Genomic DNA, 14,796 nt, shown 5'->3' on the forward strand with positions numbered 1-14,796 from the left:
TAAGAGGAGGTGAGATGGAATAAATCACATAATGGAGAAGTTTGTTCACCAGCATACCATCCTTCTTTCCTTTCCTCTTCTCCCTTCTCCCACTGCTACCATAAAGCAGAGAATTGAGTTACTAGCCTAACATTGATATAGAGGAAGCATTGAAAAGTAAAGAGACAGGATGAAACCAGTTACTCTGAGCCTAACAGTTTCCAAGGAAAAAGACAGCATGGATCCTAAGTTAAGAAACTTACAATCAAGCTGGGAAGGCAGGACTAGTGTGTCTAATATTCAACTAGTCCAGCCTTGTAACCCAGGTGTTTGCTGGGACCTCTGGCCCCATGGCTGGAATCGCCCTCCCCGCCTCCCTCCCCTGCCCCCCATATGCAGAGCTGGTTGAACCTGAAACCCCTTCTCATGCCTTCTGCAAATAAATCCTCGTGGGTTTGTATCTTTCACGGTCACTCTCAGTAGCATCAGCATCCATGTGTGTTGCTTCTATTTTTCCCCCTTGATAATCTAGATCCAAATCTCTATCCCTTCACCAATTCCCATGAAATACACACGCTCTCCACACGTTCTATGATTTAATTTTCTGAGGATCCTGAAGAATGATCACGTTGGGCCATGCACAACCTTCTTCTGCTCCACTGCTGTGCTCTCCCCTTTCTCCTCCTTGTTTCTCCTTTTCTGAATTGCTTGCAAGAGCCTCATAGCCTGCCCCCTTCTTAACATAGACCAATTCAGTCCCCCCTCAATCCTCGCCCCAAACTGTCATACTAAAAGAAATCAAGCTGATGGCGAACAAATGGGAAGATGCTGTTTCTTAAAGACAGTTAAGCTTATAAGTAATAAACAAACCAAAATTTCTCTCACACAGAATACACATAAGAGACAAACCAAAGCAGAAAAATAAATGTGTTTCAGGCAGCATGGTAAAAGCTGGGGATATAAGGGCTACAGTAGTTCAGAGAAGAAAAAGATCAATCAAGAAGGGTTTTAATGGAGGAGATAGATCTCGAATTGGACCCTGGAGAAAGGCTAGAATTAGTATTGCAGGGAGAGGAGGCAGGAGGTCATTCAAGGTAAGGAAATGACTGTTAGAAAACCACAGAGGAAAGAATGAGCCTAGCGTCTGGGAGAAGGCAGCTCTCCACTGAGAATTTAGAAGCAAGATAAGGCCGACCGGGTGCTGGAAATGCTGGACTGTGGGACTCAAGGGTTTGGACTTAATTCAATAAAAATCAAAAGAAGCACTAACAAATACACTTCGGAAAGCAGGGGATGAGGGAAGCTCTGAGGGCATATCTCAGGAACAAGGACCTGGGATTCGAATACCATCAGAACTCTCTCTCTCTTCCTGATCTCTGCCTCTTCCTTTATTATTATTTTTTTTTCCTTTTCACGAGCTTGCATGTCGTCCTTGTGCAGGGGCCATGCTAATCTTCCCGGTGTCGTTCCAATTTTAGTACATGTGCTGCCGAAGCAAGTACGTTGCTTCCTTCTATAGGTTGGCTTCTTCTCCTGAAAATTCAGCTTCCTCTACCCAGGGACTGTGGTGATTCAGCAGATTCCCAGCTCACCATCCATGGAGAAAAGGCTCTCACCTCTTGCTCCAGCTCCAAATATCCAAGAGAAAGATGTGCATTGGCTTGAATCCAGTACCCAGGCCTAGAGCCAGCTCTGTGGTCAGGAAGGTCCGGTTGTGGAAGAAAGAGGCAGTTTCTAATGGACCACACGATGAAGCAAGGCCAGCTTTGGGAAGTAGAGGATAGAGGGAGTAAAGGAGGCGATGGTGAGCGGACGTCCCCCCTAGGACAGAGGTGTGAGTGAGGGAGCAACTCCAGTTTGTCCTAAGATTGAACTGACTCACTGGAAATTCTTGTGTCAAGAAAACTGATTTATTTTTAGCAAGCACCTATGAATAACCTACTATTCTTAAGTTTCTATTATATCTCTCATTTTTTTCTCACTTTATTCTAACGTAAGCCATGGCCAGTATTTCGCATCCTTCTAAGCCCTTTTAAATTCTTTTTGGAAAAATAGAAAAAAATTAAAGTCAACTACTTAACAACTGTTATAAAGCAATTGTTATGTTCAGACATAGTTCCAGTTTTCAAAGAGCTCTTCATCCAGGGGTAAATATACCATGTCCACGAATAGCTGTTGCAACGAATAGAAAATGATAAATGCCCTAAAGAGGTATCGATACAATGTGTTGAGTTCAGTTTATCGTACTGTAATTAAGAGTATCGTTGAACCTATACGTTACAGTGGAGTGGAATAGGTTAACTTTAGACCTGAAGACAGGGTATGAAAGCTTTCTACAGAAAGAGCAGCTGGAGACTGGATTCGCGCGGGAGTAGTAAAGAACGGAATGTGTCGAGCAAACAGTTTGAACCTGGCCCTAGAAGGGAGTGGGTCGAGAGAAGAGGAAGCCTTCCAATCTGTACCCCGCAGTCAGGTAGCCTTGGGAAGGTGGCGAAAGGATACAGCTGGAGTTCTGCGTAGAAAAATGTATGGGCCTTTGTGACCGGGCAGTGGAGGAGCATCTAAGAGGAGCAAGTGAAAGAGACAGAGAGAGGCTGAGGCTGAGGGAGCCGCGGAAGGAGCAGCATCCTGGGACCGACACGCAGCGCGTAGGAAAGATCGCCCTCCCCTGAGCCGTGAGCACCGTCCCCTCCTGGAGGTCCCAGCTGCTACCCCTGACCTCCTACGAGAGAAGGTGACAGTCATCTCCTCCCACACCAACCCTCGTCAGGGTTGCCGGTGCCTCTGCGTGGCTCGGAGAACCCGCAAGTCATGAACTCTTAGAGTCCCGCACGGTGCCCTTGAGAGAGGCCCTTGCCCCTTAAGATACAGGTGAGCGTTGTTCACACCCACAACCCACTTTTTGTACAAATCCTAAGACTTTTGCACAATCCATACTGGGCATGTTTCCCTTGGTTCCAAGATGCCATTTCCTCTGAACTGAGCAACCTTCCTTGTGGGTGGTCCCTGTGCCCCATCGCGGCAGCGCCTCCAGGGAACTGGTCCCTTTCCTGAGCAGCTGGCTGTTCCCTAACTGCTCTCCCAGGGTGTCGGTGTTGACAGTGGACTTTATGGAAGGTTTGGGGAAATGGAAGGGGGTTCATTGAACAGGAAACAGATTCAAGTGGGGGCTTAGACTTATCTGTGTCTTAAAAGCCTTGAACCATCTCACAACTAAGGATTTTTCGGAGGCTACTTCACCTCGCGGTAGTACCCAGCCTGCACTATCTAGAAAGCTCCTCCCACCCCATCCCATATTTCCTTTTTCACTTGTCCCATTCAGAATGTCCCACTAAGATTTTTAAACTCTTTCCACCTGTCATGTAGAGTGATGTTTCTCAATCAAGGATGATTTTGCTCCCCAGGGGTGACAGGGCAATGTCTGCAGACATTTTTTGTTTTCACAGCTTGGGCGGGGCGTGGGGGGGTGCAGGCGGGGAGCAGGGGGGGTCTAATATTGCACAATTACCTAGTGTGCTGAGGCTGGGGATGCTGCTAAACATCCTACCAAGCACAGGAAAGCCCACCCCAACAAAGACTTCGATGGACCAAAATGCCAACAGAGCAAAAAACTTGAGAAACCATGACCAGCAGCGTCATCTCTCTTGAGCCTCCATGCTTCCTGACTCCAAGTGGACACCTTTGTATGTCCATAAGCCATGAGCCGGCTCCCTCTGTTAAACTGAAGGGACCACCAATTCCTGCTGTGGCACATAGGAGCAAGAGACCCTGAAACTTCCTCTAACACAAGCTGCCCTTCTCAGAAAAAAGTTATGGTTTTGAATAGAGTTTTTCCTTAATACATATAAAGTTCTCGTCCATACTCTACTTACTCTGCCAGAAGGAGACAGAGGGAAAGAGAAGAATGTAAATAGTGTGGGTGATTCTGTCCCACGTCCCACTAGAGCATATGCCCCAGAGGAGCGCAGGGAGGGAGATGTGAATCTGATGTTCCTTCTCTGGGCCTCTGTTCCTGCATCGCTCTCCTAGTATGAGCATCTCACCATGCTGAGTGTGATTCAAGTGTTTAAAGATATATATTTTTTTGTACAACATGGCCCCTAAACACAAGCCAACTACTTCATCAGGTGCTTAACTGAGAAAACAGCAATCTGTTCCAAGGCTGGAGGAAAAGCTGGCTGAGTTGGATGGTATGTCAGCCTCAAACGTGCATACAAATGGCCATGTATATTGCACTTTAAGGGAGAATTATGGGATTTTTTTTCCCCTAGGAAATTTCTGACTTTATATGATTTTCCACCTTGTTCATCGACTCCAGAACAAAACTCTATGTAAAATGCAAGTCCACAGTGGGAGGGGGTGAGTAGAGGTGTTGGAATAGAGCTTTGATGAGACTTAGTGGCTGGGATGGTGCAAAGAAAGAGAAAAGAAGAAATGGTGAGCAAAGATCAGAGAGGCTAAGAAGACAAAGTGAGCATGTAGCCCCTCTATCCATTTTCAGGGACATCTACCAGTATTTTGATTAATAAGGTATTTGACAATTGAAGGGAAGTGTTTACTAATTTCACTATAAAAGGGATGCTGTGCCACAGAGAACTTAGTTTGTTGCAATACTCATATTTTAAAGACATTACCATGCAATGTAGAACCAGGGTCTGCAAACTTACAAGGTAATATCTGCTGAATTTTTAATTTTCCTTTTTTGTGTGCCTAATGTAAAATTTTGCCATATTTACCTTTTGATTGAATAAGTTATGTATTAGCTTGCGTTTTTTTTCTTTAATTTAAAAAGCCACCAAGTATATGTCATAAACTCTAAACAATGTGTCTAAATATTAAATAGCAGGTAACAATGGCAACTCTTGCAGGTGTGCCTTTGAAGTGGACCTTTATATTGAGGGTGCCAGTGGCTTTGTGTGTGTGCAAACAGAAAGGCTGAAAAATAGGTGGTCACCGAGTCTCTGTGTTTTTGCTGGGGCTCATTTGGCCAATGGCCCACCCTCGATAATTTGAAATAGAGACTATCCTTCTAATTGTTAAGATGAGATGGGGAAAAGGAAAATTAACTCATCAATATTGCATGGGTCAAAATTTTATGCAAGATTTTGAAATATAAATTGTATAATAATCATTTCAGAAATTCCCATTTTAATTAAATACAATATTTTTAAAATTGTGCTATGGTGCATGGCATAGCCTTTCTAACTTGGGAACCTTCTGAATAATGCACTAAATAAAGGGAAAATTGTTCTCTACTAAGTACTACTTTCAAGACATAAAATTTTATAATGATTTTCTTTTATTTGGGCACAAATTAAGGATATGGATCCTTTCTCTGGGCCAAACTGCTACTCTTTATTGTCAAGACTTTAGTCCAGTACTCCTGTAAAGTCAACTTTATGAAAAGCAGTCTGGAGTGATGAATCACAGAAATTAAATACTGGATTGGAAATACTGGAATATTGGAAAAAGTGTAGAGGTAGAAGAGAGTCTCCTAATAAGTTTTAGTTGACTCACACAATAACACTGTTAGAAAGAAAGTATTATTTGGATTCCAAAGAATGAACATATTAAAGTCAAAGTTATAAATGTCTGAGACAGAATTTGAACCTGGGCCGGTGGCATTCTACAGTCCCTGCCCTTCTCTCTACATTCTGCTCTGCCACCTAAATCCACAGTGAATTCAGTAATACTGTTTCCTAGTCTAACTACATTCAAACGTCACTATAATACTATTCACTGTGGATTTATATTCTGTCCAGATATTTCTATTCTGTACTATCTAAATTAATGGGGCAATACACCCAAATATCATGGAGTGTACATAATTAAGACTTATTTCTCACCTTATAGTCCAGTGCAGTTCCAGCTACTCCCCTCAGTAGCTTTCCTCCAACAAGTGACTCTGGGATCCAGTCTCCTCTCTAATCTTGAGACCCCCCAGGCATTCATGGTAAGGAAAGCAAAAGTTTAGACAGTCCCTTGGGGTGGCGGGGTGGGGGCATAGCCGTGAAGCCTCTCACATCCACTACACTAGGGTCCAGACCCTTAAATGTAAGGGTGGCTGAGATGCAGCGCTTTCCTGTGTGCTCAGCAAGAGAAACACAAAATCGAATTTGGGGAACCCATAGCATTGTCTCTTAAATTTCATTTAAAGGAATTTACTTCTTCAAGTAGCAAAAAGATCTTATAAATGTTATAAATAATTATGTAAATGCCCTGAGCACTAGGTTACAGCAGGGGGAGTGGAACTGTGCCACAAGAGGAGCATGTTTTGCAATGGGAGGCTTGAGACAGAAGAAGAAATTGCACCTGAATATTAGTGGAAGGAGGCCAGGCAGACAGTCCTGAATATCCAAGAGCCCAGTAAGAAAGATACAAAAAAGGGAGAGGTGATCCAACAGGGTCAGATGCCAAGTACATGGAGGGCAGGAAGGCGGGAAGGGATATGGGTAGAGAGATGGGTAGAGGAAATGGTTTAGAATTAAGGGTATGTAAAAATATGGCTATTGTTTATTGTCTACTATAAGCCAGTCATTAAACAGGTTGTTAATCCCTGTAACACCCCAGTGAGGTAAGTTGTAATATCTCATTTTGTAGAAGATGAAACTGAGGCCCAGAGTTTACATAATTTAAGACAGTTGCACAGCTGGGATACCAGACTCTATGCATTTAACCTTTATATTTTCCTGCTGCTCTAACAGACAGACACTGCTGAATTTCCTCGTTCGAGTAATACCTGGTTCATGACATAGAGGCATCTTTTCAAAAGAAAATGTAAAAGTCTAGGTGTCAAAGTTCCAATGTACTTTTTCACCCACTGATTCATCAGGCTATATTGGGCCTTTCTTCCTGACCTCATTTCCTGTTTGCAAAGTAATTATTTAAAAGGCTAAACAAACTGATAGATACCTTACTCCATTACCCTGCTTACAGACCCATCTTTGCTATTCCCGATCAGAGGAAACGCTAATTATAAATTCCTCCAGAGTAAGGAGTTCACAACTTCCTTTGTACTTGGTCTCAACATTTTAATTCTGTGAGTAGATGATATGGTATCTGGAATGTATGGAAAATCTTGAATTCTTCATCAAAATTCCAGGAAGGTCAGTAAATTCTAAATAGTATATGAACCCAAAATGGCAAAACGTCTGCTTTCTGCAGACCCTCCACACTTACCTCACAGAGAGGTTGACAAATCAACGTGGCCATTGTCTTCTTCTTTCTTCATTTAATCCATCCCACGTGCAGAAGTTTTGTGGATTGGAGGAGAAGAAACAACTACTTTTCTCTTAGGCATCCTTCTTTCTTGGCCCTTTGTGATCTAAACACATCTCAAGCAAATTTTGAACAGCCCCGGAAAGCAGAGCTCATGCTGATAATGTCTAATGACCTGTTTAGCAGCATTGACCAAGCAGGCATGGGGGTATCAGCCAATCAGAAGGGACGGGCTCTCTGTCCTGCCCTTACGCTTAGGCTGCAGCGCTCTGGAGGCACGCAGAAGGGGAGTGTGCTCTGCGGCCCGCTGCCCCTGTGCGGACATGCACACGGAGGGCCACAGTCTCGCACGCTGTCTGTGTCAGGTACAGGTTAAGATCTGAGCTTTATAGGCTTTCTATGAAATAGTAGTACTTGCTCTTCAAACTCTGTTGCTTTATCTCACATAACTAAAATTCTTGCTATTCTTGTTCAACATTTTTCTGAGATTTGTTTGTATCAGATTTGTTTCTTCTAGCTTCAAAAGATCAATTAATTGAAACTAACTTGTTCTGCAAACTTACAATGTAGCCTAGTGAAAGATTAGCTCATCTTTATTAGAATATTTAGTTAGTTGATTCCACTATCTTGGTTTCTTGCCAAAAATAAAAATAAAAAAGGCCCCCTTGATTTTGAGAGTGTAAATCCTGATCCCAGCATCTACATCCTAGCCCCTGACAAACCCCCTCTTCCACAATCATTCCATACACCCATTCTTAGCTATAACCTTAGATCTTTGTGCCTTAAGCCCATCCCATTTTCTTCTCTGCTCAGCAGAGCTGATCATAATCACCTGAAAAAGACCGTTAGTTGGCCCCTGTACGTATTCTCCTCTTCCTTTAGCAGAACTCCAGTTTTAATGTGGCATGGTCAGCCTTTCTTAAAGATTGTTCTGGCTGATGTGATGTAAGCAAAGTGTTGTGACAAAATTACCTGGTCAAAGTTTTCTGTTTTTTAATAAAAAAAAAAAGCTGTGGATGTGATGCTAGCGACTCAGCCCTTACCATGCAGATGAGGATGACACTCCATGGAATTGGAGAACAACAAGGGACATGCGTTCCTAAAGACCTCATGCAGCAAAACCACCTATCCACCTTGGACCACATTCCTTTTTCATGACTTTATATGAGATAGAATTCAACTTCTTTCCTATCTGAGCCACTGTAGTTCTGCCTCTTTGTATAGGAGCTTCATCTGCACCTGCCTAATACATCAGTATGTGAGACATACCTGATGATTGTTTTCAGGCTGAAGGTTAACATATTACCAAATATATTAGCTGAGCAGAATTGTGGTTAAATTTTCTGTGTTCCTAAGCCTGTCACTATAGTCTATATGTTTGTGTCCCCACTAAAATTCATGCCTCGGAACCCTCATCCTCAAGGAAGTGGGGGCTTTGTGAGGTGACTAGGTCCTGAGAACAGAGCCCTCATGAATGGGATTAGTGCCCTTATAAAAGAGGCCTCCCAGAGCTCCCTGGCCCTTTCTGCCATGTGACAGCACAAGGAGAAGTTTGTGACCCAGAAGAGGGCCCTCACTCAGCCTGATCTTAGACTTCCAGCCTCCAGAACTGGGAGATATAAATCTCTGCTGTTTATAAACTACCCAGTCTGTGATTTTGTTATAGGAGCCTGAACAGACTAAGACGCATGTACAATTTGAACTGAACACATTTCTCTAGGATTAGAGTCAAAATATTTAGCAATTCATCCAACATAGGCCAACCAGTCAGAATAGTTCTGGTAATGACATAAGATCAACATGCAATGATTTATATCAGCCCTGCATTTGGTTGAATAAAAGGTGATTAGAATTAATTAGGCTGAAATCTGAAGATGACCCAATAAACGGTACCATTGAAATGAACTGAATTTTAATTGCTCTGTCCTCAAGATCTGTAGTCTCTTAAGTGGTCAGTTCTCATTGCCCTGAAATCATCCTCATTCCTAAGGATCTCAGAGAGCTGTTTGACCATAAATCCCTGCCCTCAACTGAAACCATGAGCTGGATTACCCACCAGGCCCCTCATGTGTATCATTTAGATATATTAAGAATGAATTCCCTCTTCCGAAGACCTGGGCAAGAAGACCCATGCCCCGCAGCTGTAACAATGGGAGTGGCCACCCCACCACCGCCGCCCCTCCCCCCGCTGACGCTGATGACAGGCTACTCCTATGCTCTTTTGTCTCCCTTCCCCTCGAACAGTAACCCTGATCAAGAATTATTGATGTTTGTGCCATAGTTTAAGAAAACGCCAAGTTTTCTTACCAGTAGCATAGTCTCCTCTTCTCTTTTTATCTTGTTTACTCCAGGTCAATTTTGATTAAAGTAACATGGGAATGTAGCATTATCTTATATCTTCTGACTTTGCTTGATTATTTTTTAGGTCCATTTCTATAAATAGAGAAATTTTATCTATCTTGATTGAATTTTATTTTTTAACTTCTTAATGAAGTAAAATCCTAAAATGTCAACACTATTTTTTTAATAAAGGGATGAAATTGTTATCGAAGTAAGCAGGAGGCATGGGTTCCTGAGGAAAAAAATTGGAAATCTACCCATACAATCATTGGTTAAAGAACTAAGAAAGACCATTATGGCTTTGTCAAAATTTCATCATGTCCAGTGATCTAATGTTCCCTATTGGTTGCATGGAAGTGAAAATGAGGAAACGCATCTGCTAATATCTAACTCAGGAATGATGCGCTCATCTTCATGACACACTTAGGACGGAGGGGAAAAGTGACCTGGACTTGGCTACAGTGAACAACATGCAAAACAATGGAAGGAATATGGCTTATCAATTTTCAGCTCCCCCATGTAAACCAGTTAGTTGGTGCCTTACGATAGCTAACCTGCCCCATTATTCCAGTGACCACATGATTTTGAAGACCCCCAACCCTTTTTATTACTACCTTGACACTTCCATTCTTCGGTTCCCCACTTCCTGTTTCTTGTCCCTCCCTCTCTTCTATTTCCAGCAGCAGCAGCCTGGACACAATTGTTTGATTTACTGTACTTTAGGACAGTGATTGTCAAAGAGAGGTCCCAAGATCAGCAGCAGCAGCAGCAGCAGCAGCAGCCTGGCAACTTGTTAGACATTGGAATTCATATGCCCCAGCCCAGACCTACTAATGGGAAACTCTGGTGGTAGGGCCTAGTAATCTCTTTTCATGTGCTCTCTGGGTGATTATGGTACATGCCAAAATTTGATAATCACCCTTCTAGGAAAGAGAGTTTTTAGAAGTCTGAAGTGCTTGAGGATCTCCAGTGAAGCTCTGATTCTCCAGGGACCTCAAAAAACTCTTTGAATTGGAAGCAAGATCTTTAATCCCCAAAAGAATCAATCTTGATTTTCTATGATAAACCTCTGAAGGTAAATATCTAGTATTTTGTGAGAGCAGTTCCTAGATATAGGTACTGTGTTAAGTACACATCTTGTTGTGGTATCAATAATCTCATTTCACAAGTGAGGAAACCTAAATTTAGAAAGATTAAGTAATTTTCCCTGGGTCATATGGTTAGGAGGTGATAGAGCCAGGATTCAAAGCCATGCCCGCTGACTCTGCCGTACTGCTTGGTTTGCTGGTCCTGTGAAAAGGGGAAATGAAATATAGCCCTCGGCTGAAAGTTTCTGCTTGGACTTTTCACTTAAGGAGGTTGAGCCTTGGAGTTCCTTTCATGCACCTTGGGCTTTTTGAATTATCTGCAGAAGTTAACGTTTGCTTGAGTTTCTCTGTGAGTGCGCTTATTGAGATTAATGGTGTTGATTTAACTATTGGGTCCATAATTTCTTAATGTACCAGTAATTGTATTCTAGTATCATAATCTTATGGTGCTATGGGAGTAACTTATAGTAGCTAAAAAGATATGTGTCTATTATATTACATTTTGTTCCTTGACAGTATATATAGCATACATGTATGTGTGTGTATACACACACACACACACACACACACACACACATACAGAGTCCAGCAGAAGTAACACCTGCTTGAGTATGGTTGGTAGGGTAATAATATGGGTATAATAATTTATATCTTTAGTTTGAACATTTTACCTAATATGTTATATGGTATATGCTTGAGTGTGATATTGTTATGTTACAGAATTATGTATTGATGATTTTATAATAAAAAAGCATTGTTATTTGTGCCAGAAGTTTGCAGAACAAGCTAGGTTCAATTAATTGATCTTTTAAAGCTATAAGAAACAACTACAATACAAACCAATCTCAAAAAAAAAGTTGAACAAGAATAACAAATAATATATATCTGTCTATATTATATACTCTCTGGTCAGTAAGTAATATAATATGTAATAGAGGTAATTTAAATATAAATTATATTTTCAAATAAAACTTCAATTCATATAAGACTCTAATTGTAATAAGAGCAATATAATTTATAAATAAATGGGATAATAATAGTATATGTTGAAATGATATGAAAATTATTTTCCTGGATTAGTTCCTTCCTTGAGATATATAATTGTAAAAAAAAAAAAAAGTGTGCTTTCGGATGATATTAAAACAACAAAGTGTAAGTTACATGTATGGATGTATAAGGAAAATCCCAGGACTTGAGGTACTTATTTGGTCCTTTACACAAGCAAACAGTCTCTACTGTCATCATACAGCAGCAATCTCAGTCTACTCAGCCTCCACTTAGAGGACATGGTTCTACCACATTCATGGTCAAGGCCATTAAGAAGCATTTTTTAAAGTAATGAACTAGTTTAAAAGGAAACATGTCTACTCATTTTGATAAAATATTGAAGTCTAGCTATAATTAGGACTACTCATTCCAAAATAGATTGTGGTTTAAATATTAATAACTGTTGTGGATATATTTTTCATATAAGAAGTGTTTATACGTTTCATTTTTACACATGGATATTTAATGTCAAAATTTTATGCACTAAGAAAACCATATACTCTGTGAAAAAATATCAACAACAGTATTTGCATCTGGTAGGGATTTGTGCTGGGAAAAAGGAAAGGATATCTAACTTCAATTTTTCCTAACATTTCATTATGTCTGTTGAAAAGAAGTCCTACCAAGCAATTAAAAATACTTCATATTCAAAGAGCTAATAGATTGGTGCCCCCAAAAGGATTAGAAGAAACAAATGCAATATAATAAAAATATCATTTGATATAAGAATGAATTAATTCCTCACTGTGCCCGCTAGATGAAGTGGGAAATACTCAGCTGCCTTTGTTGGGACAAACTCAAAACTTGGATTAGGTCCTAAAATGAGCAGATGACCCCTGGATAAGATGATTCAGTAGCTTCTTTAATAATATACCATTTCTCTACTTCCCTTGGAACCCAACTCATTCAATTTGGGGAAACTACAGGTGAAAGGGAAATTTGACACTTGGAGAGATTTAGTTTTAGTTTGCTTTGTAATGCATTACCCATAGCAAATTTACCTCTATCTTTAGGAATAAAGATGACATCTGTCATGAAGCTTCTTACATTTTTCTGTCTGCTATTTCCAGTGTCATATATCTGACATGTGATAACCTCCCTTTATAAACTCTAATGTTAAGAAAAAAGATTTTATTCATTTTGGATGCCCACATGGCTATTCTTGACCTACTTGCAAATATATGACAAGATACACTGCACATTTTCCTATTCTGACATTTCTATTTCTGACATTGAATATACCTTTTAAGAATAAAATCATCTTTATTATATTTACATAGGCATCAGAAAATTAAAACTTAAAAATTCACTTGGCCTCATTTTTATATAGTTTTTCTTAATGTCTGCCCTTGATGTATTAACATTTTATATCGCAATACCATTTCTTTCTGCTTTCAGAGTTCAACATTCAAACACTGAAGCATTTACTTTCTTTGCAATAATCTTTCTTAGAATAAAAAATATAGTGTTGATCAAAATGTTGTCTTAGTTGTTACTGACAGCTGTTAAAATGCTGCTAAAAATATAGTGCCAACTACTGAAAAGCTAACGGCTCCTGTGAAGTCCTAATGAGAAATTCTAAATGAGTTTTTCATCAAGTTCAACAGAGACTCTTCTGTTTCCCACACCTGACCCGCTAGATTGTTTCACTTTCCTGTGCTAACTACTGCACATAATACCAGAAAAACAGTCTTGATCCATAATCCTAATGAGCACACAAACCATGCAGTTATTTATGTAAGATTAGCAGAGTTATTTAAAAGTGATGAATTTCCTGTACTTAACTAAGAAAAAGAGCAGAGAAAGAGAAATTGAAATATCTTTATTTTTATTAAAATAAGCTGCTCTAAGTACCCTCCCTCAACCACTGTACATTATTTCTAAATTTAGAACATCAGCGTAGGCACAGTGAAATCTGATTTGCTTCTAATAATATGGCATACTGATTGTGATGCATGGGCTGTTTGGTGCTCTGTCATCTCAAAATCTGGCCATAGAAATGTATTAGGTTTGTGTATTTTCTATTCAAAATGACTACAAATGAAATTAAGGCAGACAGATGAATAAGTAGGTTAAAAAATACCAAAATTAATGAATAACCAAAGCTAATAAAAATATTCCAACTAGTCTTGAATTTGGTCTATTTTGGATATTAACAAAAACCCTGATATGTTTTGTATTTATCCTCTGGTCCACAATTTCTTATTTGCTTGCAATGTTTATAAACTGTAACATGTGTGTGTTGCAATAAACAAAGAAGAAGTTCTATCTTATATTATTCCACGATTCATCTTCCCTCTCCAACGACCCCCTCCTTTCTCTCTCTGACTCTCTCTTTCTTTCTCAACTCTTTCCAACAGCTGGTAAGAGGCAGGAGGGAGGGGAAAAAAAAAGCCTAGCTTCTACGAAGGAAAAAAAAAATGCCAGCATGGCCAGGCTTATTAATGAAGTTAACTATGACCAAATGCTTAGCCTTTAACTTTTAAAAATTATGGAATTAAATTATGATACCTAATGGTCTTTACTCTCTGGTCAGTAAGTAAAGATATAAGGAAGAAGTATTTAATATATTTCAAAATGTGTTCCTTTTTTGGGGGGGACAACTCAATGCCTACCCACCCCAACCCCCAACCCCTAGTGTCAGCTGTTTGAAAAAATGGGATTAGGATCAGGGAACCCAGGGGCGTCTCTGCTAAAACTGAAATAAAGAGGAAGGGAGGATTTCTTCCAACACAAACTTAGATGATATTAGGCTTTGTATCTGAAGTTATATAATAGAGGATGTGATGTCACATGTAAATTGCAAACACTGAGTCGTGCACTGTATGGTGGCCAACTTCAGGGAGTTTGACACTAATGGGCTGTAGGAAAGGGGTGTCCTGGGGGACAGCGACTATAAGCGAAGGGTGAACAATTGTCAAAAAGGGAGATACCTGATGCTGCTTCAAGATTTAAGACTATTTGGCAGCTGTAAAGTCTCCAACTGTTTGCAGATGAAGTTAATGCCCTTTTCTGTGCTTTTTCTTTCTTTATTTTTATTTCTCTTAAAAAACATTTCCTTCCTTTTGCAAAGAAAAAATATACTAGGCATATACTTTTTGTAGTTGACTGAGCTCTTTATTAA

The 14,796-nt window shown here is 40.1% G+C and overlaps 1 non-coding gene across 1 annotated transcript; it reads right to left on the bottom strand.

Moving 5' to 3' along the window:
* Nucleotides 1-1,374: 1,374 nt before the first annotated feature.
* LOC129062765 (U6 spliceosomal RNA) lies at nucleotides 1,375-1,481 on the bottom strand. The gene has a single exon (XR_008528303.1). It is a non-coding gene; the product is annotated as a U6 spliceosomal RNA (small nuclear RNA).
* Between the last annotated feature and the right edge of the window lie 13,315 nt (nucleotides 1,482-14,796).

This window comes from Pteronotus mesoamericanus, unplaced genomic scaffold (genome assembly GCF_021234165.1).
Source record: "Pteronotus mesoamericanus isolate MK-2021 breed Mesoamerican mustached bat unplaced genomic scaffold, CSHL_Meso_final contig_163, whole genome shotgun sequence".
Classification (NCBI taxonomy): Eukaryota; Metazoa; Chordata; class Mammalia; order Chiroptera; family Mormoopidae; genus Pteronotus; species Pteronotus mesoamericanus.